This window comes from Ascaphus truei, chromosome 2, assembly GCF_040206685.1.
Source record: "Ascaphus truei isolate aAscTru1 chromosome 2, aAscTru1.hap1, whole genome shotgun sequence".
Taxonomy (NCBI): Eukaryota; Metazoa; Chordata; class Amphibia; order Anura; family Ascaphidae; genus Ascaphus; species Ascaphus truei.
The window spans coordinates 481,072,841-481,084,668 of NC_134484.1; the positions used below are offsets into that span (position 1 = coordinate 481,072,841).

The 11,828-nt window shown below is 43.5% G+C and overlaps 1 protein-coding gene across 1 annotated transcript in view; it reads right to left on the reverse strand.

The window, feature by feature from the left end:
* The window catches only part of LOC142488384 (uncharacterized), an 87,147-nt gene that overhangs the window by 41,314 nt on the left and 34,005 nt on the right, over positions 1-11,828 (reverse strand). The gene's annotated exons all lie outside the window — the stretch shown is intronic.

The window sequence follows — 11,828 nt, forward strand, 5'->3', positions numbered from 1 at the left end:
AGGCCCTAAGTAGTTCCCACGCCAATTGCGCGAATATAATGTAAAATAATCCGTTCTGTGGGTCTGAGCGGGTTAAAATTTACCTGGTCCTCATGCGGGAGGACCCTTGCCATAGTGAAAAAATATCAGCCTTGCACGACCCCCGGAACCGGAGATACAAAAAGACAGTTTAAAAGCACATTACCAAAGTGGCTTTTTTTCTGCCATGCAAGTCAATGGCAGAAACCTGAACTTTAACATCGCCCTGACTCCGTTCTGTTGCCACGAGAGGGTCGCAATTTGCCATGCAATCCTGCCGCAACTAGGACTACATGGTGACCGAATTTGAGCCCTCTAGCTCGAACAGAAACGGAGTTGTGGGTTCCAGGTTTCTGCTCATTCTGACTTAGCCGGTTCAAAGCTTTCTCCGCCATTGCGCTCAATGGTAGGACCCTCCTCGCCGGCGTGACCCTTTCTCGTCGCCATTACTGCTCAGACCCTGTTGGGGTCAAGTGAGGGGGTTCCTAACATCTAGGGGCGAAATTAATTTTATCTCTAGCTGCCCTAGAACAGAAGTTCTTTTTGTTTTTCCTCAGAAAAGAAAACGGCTAATGGGGGGATTTCGATGGATAATATTGTACTGCATGCTGATGTTTTCCGGCCGTACAGTATACTATGTAATAAACCCGAATAAATAAAACTATGCATTTATTCTACATGTTCAGTATCGTTTCATCATGTGTCTTCCACAGTATACTGTACAGTGGTATACAGTGCCTAACATCTATGGGCAAAAATAATTTAATTTCTAGGTGCCCTAGAACAGAAGTTCCCACGCCAATTGACCTAGTTCCCACGCCAATTGCCCTAGTTCCTACGCCAATTGCGCGACCAGGCAGTAAAAAAACAGTGCAGCAAGCCTCTACATTTGTTACACTGTCAAAGGAGCAAATGGAAACAATGTGAGGCAATTCAACATGTTCTTTTATTGGTGGAGTCAGTACAAAAACATTTATTTACACATACTGTACAATGTTGAAACATTTAAAGTGCACAGCAATTCTAACCATCAACACACAATAATACATTCTGCAGCTTTTATTAAATTCTTCTGTCACAAAACATTTTTGGTGCATGGGGCAAAGGGAGTTAAAGTGACTTGCTTTTTATGTACTGTATTTGGGGGTTGTCTTTGGGGGTTTATTCATCAAATTATTATGATGAACTGCCCTTTGAAATTACAGTGCTGTTAACTATTTCAGCCACACACCTCCAGAGTTTTTAATCCCTCCCTAGCCAAGCGTCAATCGGCTGAGTCACCCTATCCTACGAACCCCCTCTCTCCACACTGGGTCGTTAACATTCTGCATATTGCCATTGTGTTCTTAATACGCCCATAGCCGAGCTACAAACACTCAGAACGCCTGCGTCTAATCACACCATCCCCCTCCCCCAACCCTTAGAGGCCTGTTGTTTGAACGGTAATGTTTTGGAAAATCCCCTCTCGAATTTGAAATGTAAATCTGATGTGCACAGCACTGTGAGAATTGAGAGTACACTGAGACAGTATTTCATCAGGGTGTGAAAATATTTGTCAGTCACTATGGTTTACAGTCACATGTTTTTAATACAATACAGTACATTCTTTAATATATTTAAAATAAAAATATATAAATCCTGGTAAAATATTTTATAAATAAATAAATAAATAAAATAATTCATTGGTGCACTGTAGGGGTGGCTGTCAATGATTATGATTCGCAGGAAAGTGAATAAATATTTATTTTATTTTATCAGGAACCAAAAAATACAAATATAAAAATAATCAGGAATAATACATATAGTAATGCAGTATTTATTAAGTTCTTTTGGCAGCTTGAAATTGGATAACCATTTGCAAAACCTCTGTAAAATATGGGGAAACATGAGTAATGCACATTTATAAGAATATTATTTAATACTACAGTATATACAGTACAGTACTGTAATGTACTGTATAATATACTGTATATACTATATACTGTATAGTAAAATTATTTTTTCTTTTGTCTTTATCTTTTCCTCATTCTGTCTGCAGTACAGTATTTCATTGAGAGAGGAGAGGTTTTGTGTACATCATTGCTGCTGTTTATATACTGTACATTTGACTGTACAAGCAGATTTGACTGGACACAACGCCCCCATCCCCCTAGGCCACCGTTTTTCCTAGAATGACAAGAAAACCAAAAATTAGTGCTGTTACTGTACTGTATTATGGCAGAACTACTGTAGGTGGCTGGTGCAGCTTTCTCTGGAAAGAAAAAAATGGAGCAGTTAGTAGGCAGTTACTGTAGTACTGTCAAACTAGTCTACTGTATACTGTACTGGAACTACTGTATACTCTGACTACTGTTCAATTCTATGTACTGTAACCTGATGGCTGGTGCTGCTCTCTCTGTAAAGAAAAAACTAACTACTGTATACTCTTACTATCTGGAAAGAAAAAAAATCTGTGCCATACTTACCTGTAACATACTGTACTTACAATACTACAGCACAGTACTACTTTCCTGATGCTTGCCCATTACACGCGATGACAATGGGCAACACAGTGGCAATATGGTCTATATATTTATTGCAGCGTTCCATGGTGAGTACATCGTTCCAAAAACTCAGTATGCCTTTCAACAACTCGTCCTTTTTGGAGGGTTTCGCCACATTCCGGATATGGTCCTTCAGCTGATGCCAGACCATTTCGATCGATTGAAGTCTGGCGACCTGTCATTGGAAAGAAAGGACAATTGGTTTAAGAGCTAAAAACAGTGGGGAACAAAAATGGGACACGGTCTACTGCAATTACTCCGCTGGCGTCTTCACCCAGTTGATGCCGCGCTCAAGGATATGCGCCGTTGACGCAGTGTGCTTGGGATCGTTGTCCTGGTAGAAGCGGTGACCATTGGGGAAGTCGCGTGTGATGTATTGCACTATCTCGGGCACAATGTTGTCTTGGAAGAAAGCTTTATTCATGATTCCTATAGCAAGAAAAGAAAAGTGCTCAAAAAACTGCACAATAGTACAGTACAGTGCATACGGTAAGGCAACACTAGTCAAGTACAGTGCATTAGGCGACATTATATTTGATACATTTTACCTTCAAAGATGACAATGCATTCCGGTCCACGCCTAGAGATGGCACCCCACACATGCAGCTTCACAGGGTGTTTTGGCCGCGGCTTCAAAGATAAGCGGCCTTTTTTGTGGAACGCAAATCTTGCAAATCTCTTCAGCGACACAGTAGACTCATCAGTGAAGATGCAATCCTGGAAAGTCTCCCCACTGTCGATCCATGCCTGGGCCTGGACCACTCTTTTGATTTTGTTTGCGTCCCGTATCATGGGGTACGCTCTGTAATGACAAGGAAAATTTTTTTTTAGCGGCACAGTGCAGTACAGTTTGCAAAACAACACTTTTACCTCCTGTACTGTCCAATACTAACCTCACACGTCCATATTTCCATCCAATGCTGCATCTCATCTTCTTTATGCTGGTCTCGGATACAGTCAGATTGTGCTTTTCCTGCAGAGTGTTTTTAACCCTTAATGCACTCCTCTCATCATTCTCCTCACTTATTTTGTCCACCAGAACAGTTGTCTCCCTACAATGTAAAGAAATTATATTGTTTTATTAATATGCAGCAATATAAAATGTATGTATTAATATACAAAATAAATACACTGTTGTAATATAAATATAAATATACAGTACATCCTATACAGTATCAAGGGGGGGGGGGATAGACAGCACTCTGACACAATGACTCAGAAAGGTTGCAGGGTGCACGGAACAGGAAGGGACCCTAATACCCTTCAGAAGTACTAACAATCCAAAAAATAGTACCAGCACTCTCTGTCTCACAGCTACAGATATAAGCGAATACCAGTGTAGGGCAAATGAATAATTTAATGACACTAATAATAAACTGAAAATATAGCAACAATAGCCAATACGCCAATGCAAGAATAAATATCACCAAGTCCTTGGGCAAGAACTTGACAAGGCACCAGGAAGAGGGTTTGCTTATACTTGTTCACTGATTGATATCTGATATCTGCATATGTTCTGTGTCTTTCACAATATTCTTGTATCTACATTCAGTGGTTGATATTTGATATCTGCTTATGTGATTTGCCCTCTTTAGACTTTAGATTTATATCATTAGCTGAGTGTGGGATCATTTGACAGTGGGGAGGGAAGGCTTAGGGAAGTACCTCTGGGACCCTTTGGGACCAGGGGGAATGGGCCAGATGAAGAGGTCACCCCTCGAAACGTCGCCCCCCTAGTTTGCTTTCCTTTATCCATTTTTGTGATTTTTTGCTTTTCTTTTGTGTTTTTTTCCCCTTCTCCTTCTTTCCCCTCTACCCCCTATATTTTCATTTCCTCTATGGTGATATTTATTCTTGCATTGGCGTATTGGCTATTGTTGCTATATTTTCAGTTTATTATTAGTGTCATTAAATTATTCATTTGCCCTACACTGGTATTCGCTTATATCTGTAGCTGTGAGACAGAGAGTGCTGGTACTATTTTTTGGATCCTATACAGTATATACCGTTGTAAGATTAATTGAAATATACAAAAAATGTATACTGCTGTACTATAAATATAAATAGACAAAATATATATACTGTTGTACTATAAATATTAATATACAAAATAAATATACTGTTGTCATATAAATATAAATATACAGTACATCCTATACAGTATATACCGTTGTAAGATTAATTACTGTAGATGTACAGTACAGTTTTCTATATTTTTTTGTTTGTTAAGTTTTATAAATATACAGTACTTACGCGTTTGTTACCCTTGGTGCCTTTTTCCGGTCTCTGTTTTTTCCGTGTGCATGATAGCTCACGGTGTTTAATGGCACAACGAGGCCAGAAGTAGCTAACCAGCATTGAATAGCAGCAATTCGGTGTCCGCTCGTGTACATCTCCTTAATTCGCATGCTGAGATCCTTTGAAATCTTTTTAACAGGCATTGCTGCGAGTAGAAAGAAATACAAACACAAGAATGTATATTCGATGTTTAGTCGATGTGTATTCTACTGTATGTGGAGTCAATACACAAAATGGATGGTGTATTTATACGGTAATGACTCACATTAGAGTACGCCCACTTTCAACACCTGTACCTGGTCGCCATGCATAAAAGGTCACACACTTTGCATAGGCCACCACTCCATGATCTTTATCTAAACTTGCCCTTGTCCAGATACTGTACTGCATTGTGCCACCTGCTTCCATGGAGCATCCCCGGTTCTATGGACGCAAGAACCCTCTCACCTCTGCCGTGTCTGTCATGCTGAAAAAGCGAAAGGCGGTTGCCGTTTCCACGCCAAGGGCAAAGCGACAGGCTAAGGCAAATAAAGAAAACCTTCTGCTGACCCCAAAGGTTAAGGGTTTTCTTAGACGTAAGCCTCATTATGTCAAGAAGATATACGGCGATGTACTCTCGACGCAGAACAAATGGAAGCCAACCCACCGGACCCGCAGACCACTTCCTCCCATATGCTTCGACGACTCTGCTGTAGCTGTCCCGGAAATCTTCATCCCGTCTTCTCCACCCCCATCTTCTCCGGTTCCATCTGACGACGCTGCCGCCTCTGAAATCCACGGGTCACTGTCTCCTTTGTGCTTAGACGACTCTGCTTCTCGCCCGGAAATCCAAAGGTCACCTTCTCCATCCCTCTTCGACGACGCTGCCGCTTCTCCTCTACCGGGTATCCACAGGTCACCTCCTCCACTCTCCATCGATGCCGCTTCTGTCCATGGAACCCCCATCTCATCCTCCGTTGCACCCATCCCCCCAGATGTCCAGACGCCATGCACAAGAAGCAGCTCGTTAGACCGGATGCTGAATGGGATAAGTGTGGATCTCCCCGGGAATTCTATTGTGCTGGCAAAGATAGATCTGCTTCTGGAGAGCATGCTAAATGTGGAGCAACGGATGCTACAAATGGAACAACGGATGGATCAACGGATGGAGAAGATAGAGGCTGACATTGCGGGCATACATTATTTGCTCGGTACTAATGCCCCTGTTTCCCCACCCCCGGAGCAGGGGGGTGACATGGATGTGATGAATGGGACCTTCGACCCCCTTCCATCACCAAGCGCCCCCCCTCCACCAGAAGATGTAGTGTACATGTATGCCGTTGAGGAGGATATGACAACCCCGTCAAGACCACGCCAGGAGACAACACGGCGACCACGACCGGAGGAAAGCTTCCTCCCTGACAACCTACCATCGCCCGTCGCCTCAAGCACACCCGTTCCCAAAAGACCTACACCCGCTCGCATCGTAACGGTGCCCGACATCACCCTGTGCGATCTGCCACCGGCGCACAGGGAGAAGTATAGGGTGATGAGTGCTGGAGTACCCCACAAGTATGCCTTGATCATTTTTAAGCACCATGTTCCCTACACGTTGTAATGCGAGTGGGTGTTCAAAGTGAACTACGAAGGAAATCGTGTTAAAAAGGCCCTTCCTTCCAATTTAAGGAAAAACATTGTGGATGAAACGCGGCGCTTTTATACAGTTACAGATCCTGTAATGAAAGGCGTTAGAGACTGCATTAATGGCGTTTTGCGCCATGCAAGGAATCGGCCATGGATGGACAATGTGGAGGACTGTCAGTGAGACATACTGTTGTGCTGAACTGTATTGTACTGTACATGTTTTGCCCTACAGTACCTGCTGTACTTAAACAAAGGAGATGTTGTTGTGTGTTTTTTTTCACAGGACATGCACAACTCCAGTCCCTGAGGGCCGCAAACAGGCACGGTTTTCAATGTTGCCCTGAAAACCTGCCCTGTTTGCTGCCCTCTAGGACTACAGTACTGGGTTTCTTTCATAAAGGAGATGTTACTTAAAATGTCACTTTAACTCCCTTTGCCCCATGCACCAAAAATGTTTTGTGGCAGAAGAATTTAATAAAAGCTGCAGAATGTATTATTGTGTGTTGATGGTTAGAATTGCTGTGCACTTTAAATGTTTCAACATTGTACAGTATGTGTAAATAAATGTTTTTGTACTGACTCCACCAATAAAAGAACATGTTGAATTGCCTCACATTGTTTCCATTTGCTCCTTTGATAGTGTAACAAATGTAGAGGCTTGCTGCACAGTTTTTTTACTGCCTGGTCGCGCAATTGGCGTAGGAACTAGGGCAATTGGCGTGGGAACTAGGTCAATTGGCGTGGGAACTTCTGTTCTAGGGCACCTAGAAATAAAATTATTTTTGCCCGTATACTGTGGAAGACACATAATGAAACGATACTGAACATGTAGAATAAATGCATAGTTTTATTTATTCGGGTTTATTACACAGTATACTGTACGGCCGGAAAACATCAGCATACAGTACAATATTATCCATCGAAATCCCCCCATTAGCCGTTTTCTTTTCTGAGGAAAAACAAAAAGAAAAGTTTTAATGTACAGTAATGGTCAGCCCCCTAAAGAAGTACCCAGCCAGTCCCACCAAAATAATACGGCAACAAGACAGTACTCACCATAGAACTTCCCATTCAGCTGGTGCCGGCGCCGGTCCACTGCCAGTCCAGCTTTCTTCATCATCCACGTTGATAGTTGGCAGCGGGACTAGTCCACCTGTAGTCAGCAGGTGAGGCTGGAAATCTCTTAGGTACATGCAAGCTTCATCAAAACTGCATGCAAAATCCAGCTCAGCCTCAGGCTCAGGCTCAGGGTTGTCACTGACAGTGGGACCGTCATTGGAAGCCGGTGCTGGTGCTGGTGCATTGCTTGGCAGCGACTGTCGCTTCTTAGTTGGTTTTAACACGACCCTTTGCCTTTTGCCGCCTCCATGATCATAGATACGGGAAAAATCCGGTGACACACACCAATACCCTCCAACAAATTGGGGCTCAATACGGTGAAAACAGGGGGCACTAAATAACCTTTTCTTACTGCACGCTTCCACGTATGAGGAGTTGGCGAAAATTTGTAAAAGTCATATTTTTCGATAAAATACTGATAAATTTGAGCAACTGTTGCCATCTGATCCTCTGTTGCATTAATCGCGGCCCATATCAAATACGCATAACTTGTCGGGTTTTTGGAAAGCGGGCTGCACTTGAACACTCATGGTGGGTCTCTGCAGAATAGTGTAACACAAACTGAAACTGGTCTTTGTCTTTCTTTAATATGAAAAGCCTAAATTGATACATTTCTGCAACCTCTTCCTTCAGTCTCAAGGCCAAGGCCAAGTTACAATAGCACACTGTGGTACAGTATCTTTTTTAAACGAAACACCTGCAAGCCGACACATTACTGATTCGGCGCATTACAATTCATGAATTTCTGCCATCTGGCAGACACGCGAAGCATTGCAGCCTATTAAAATCCGAACCATTATAAATAAACACATCAACCGCGCGTCAGCCGGGCATGACCCTGGCTGGGAGCGCGGCATGCTCCGGGTGAACAGCGTGGCATTCCAGGAACATGCCAGGTACATGCCGGTGATTACTTCAAATAAAAGCTGCCGCTGCTGTATGCAGCATTTAGTATCAGCTTTTTCAAACCTAAATTATTAACCCCAAAGGAGTCGGAGAAGACAGGGGCACAAAAAAACACATATGGTCCATCCGCAAACAGGCACTTCATTTCAAACACTGCAAAACTTTAATTGCTCAGGATTGTGTCACAACATAACCATCTAGAAAAGTATAAAGAGAGTCGGAGATTAACAGCCAAAAGACCAGTAAAGTCCTCATAGTGTAACATAGTAACATACTGTAATGTTCCATAGTATGAATAAAAACCAGATACAGTACATGAGTGAGACTTTGATAAATGCTCCCTATACTCTCAGGTCCAGCAGTTCTGCTCCATACTGACACAGTCTCACCTTTCCTATTTCATACGGTGAGAATTGGGTAATGCAGAGGAACCAGTGCAGTAACTTCCCCTCACCTTACCCCACCATAATAAAGAGGAGGGTTTGATCCATCACACCCTCATTAATTTGTTCCTCGATCCCCTCCAGTTTCTCACAATCAGCTCATTTGTACCTAGCAGGACATTCTTATATAAAGGAATGCCTGGGGAAACACTGACATTTTACTCACTGATTATTTATTTTCCCCTGGTCTCTCAATGTCAGCACATGACATGAGGGAATAGGCTCTGCCTATCTGAAGGTAGGACACAGACTTCTGACCTGCTCACACCCTTACAAGCCCGTCCTATTATGATGGGATTACTGCTTCCCGACCCAGATAATTTCCGGGAATAGTTATATTCTGATACTGAATCAAAAGCACTATTCTGTGTTAGATCTATTGCGGATACCGTGATACCTCACGGAAGAAGTCGTAGTAAGTGACGAAACATGCCGCATGTCGGGTCTTAGCCGATATTTATTGTTAAAATCTATTAGCTTAAAGCTGCAGTTCAGTCAATATCCTGCATGTGTGGTTTTTTTAATAAATCAGTTCTGTAGTAAGAAATAATACTTTTAGCATTTTCTGTTTTTAAAAAAACAACTTTGAAAGACCAATTTTCTTGTATTCTATTTTAACAAGCATTTGCTAAGGCACTGCCCCTTCATGTCCTGTCACAAACCCAGGCACACCCCTTTGTCAGCACTGCCCTCCCTCTCTCTAAACGTGCACTAGCGTCTGGTCACATGATCTTCCTCATAGAGTACATTCAAGGAAGCTGGAGAAAAGGGATCAGCCATGCATAGCAGCTTGGATAGGCGATTTCAAACTTATATTACAGTGTTTATTCCATTCATTGCACGTGTATATAATGTAAAATTGTAATAATTCCATTTATAGCAAATGTGTATATGTGAATATTATTTAGATGTATATGTATGTTACTGAAATGTGGAGTGAGTGTGTAGGTAAATACACACAATACACTTCCACTGCATATATATATATATATATATATATATATACATATATATATATATATATATATATATATATATATATATATTATATATGTATGTATATGTGAAGTTATGTGAGTAAAAAAGTGACAAAAACCCTCCATAGCAAGGCAAATAGCAAATGGAAATATTACTGTATGCTCATTTGTATGTATATATATATTTATATACACACACACTTCAAATACGGATAGTGATTCACGTAAATGATATATATATTCACTTTCTGGGAGTATAAGAGTGACTGTCCTGTTGTTCCTTTTTTTGTATCCATCATTGAATGGTATGCACCCTCTCTTTACGTTTATTTTATACTAGCTGAGAGACCCGGCGTTGCCCGGGATGTAATGTTCCCGCTCCTCTCTCTCTCCTCACCCCTCCCCCTCTCTCTGTTTGTCCCCCATTCACATCAATCCAGTTCCCCCCCCTCCCTCCTTTACAGCTTCATGCAGTGTGTGTGCGTCAGTCATTGTGTGTGCGTCAGTCAGTGTGTGTGCGCGCGTCAGTGAGTCTGACGCAGAAACACAAACACACACACACAGACTGACTGACGCACACACACACAGTCAGTGTGTGCATGTGTGCCTCAGTCAGTCAGTGTGCGTGCGGCAGTCAGTCAGTCATTCAGTCAGTGTGTGTGTGTGCGTGCGTGGGTGTGGGGGTGTGCGCGCGCGTCAGTAAGTGTGTGTGTGTCAGTCAGTGTGTGTGTGTGTGTGACAGTCAGTGTGTGCGTGTGTGTGTGCCTCAGTCAGTCAGTGCGTGCGTGCGGCAGTCAGTCATTCAATCAGTGTGTGTGTGTGCGTGCGTGGGTGTGGGGGTGTGCGCGCGCGCGTCAGTAAGTGTGTGTGTGTGTGTCAGTCAGTCAGTGTGTGTCAGTCAGTGTGTGTGTCAGTCAGTGTGTCAGTGTGTGTGTGTCTCAGTGTGTGTTTGTGTCAGTGTGTGTGTGTGTTTCTGTCAGTGTGTGTGTGTGTGTGTGTGTTTGTGCAGCAGTCAGGGTGTGTGCGTGCGTCAGTCAGGGTGTGTGCGTGCGTCAGTCAAAGGGCAGGTGTGGGGGGTGGTGAAGGGCAGGGGTAGGGGGGGTGAAGGGCAGGGGTAGGGGTGGGTGAAGGGCATGGGTAGGGGTGGGTGAAGGGCAGGGGTAGTAGGGGGGGTGAAGGGCAGGGGTAGAGGGGGGTGAAGGGCAGGGGTAGGGGGGTGAAGGGCAGGGGGGGTGAAGGGCAGCGGTAGGGGGGGAGAAGGGCAGGGGTAGTGGGGGTGAAGGACAGGGGTAGGGGGTGGGTGGGGTGAAAGTGAGGCACAAATTGTTGGCAGGAGTAAAATGTCCCTACACACACACACACACACACACACACACAACGGGAGTGAGAGGTGGTGGAGAGTGGGACTGGCGCAGATCCGAGGCTGCTTGGCCCCCCAGCGGCCGGGGAGTTAGCGGCCGGGGGGGTAAGGAAGCGGGCGGGGGGGTAAGGGAGCGGGCGGGGGGGGTAAGGGAGCGTTGGCGGCTAGGTTTGGAGGGCCGCGCTTACCCCCTTTGTGAGTCCTGCCCCCACCACAGCTGTGCACGTACATGAGCACAAATGTATCAGTCGTTGCCTGGTCACATGATCTTCCCCCAGAACTGACCGAGCAGCAGCAGAAAAGGAGAGTAGCTCAGAATTAATTAATTAAACCTTATTCCATTGCACGTGTGTAGTTAATGTTAAATATTAACAACTCATTTAAAATCAAATCTGTATATATAATACTGTAAACAATATGTATATTTAATTTTGTGTGTATGTGAATGTGTACAATTCAATGTGTTATTAAAATTAATAATGGCTTGTTCTTGTATAGCGCTGCTAGTTTTACATAGCACTTTACAGAGACATTTTGCAGG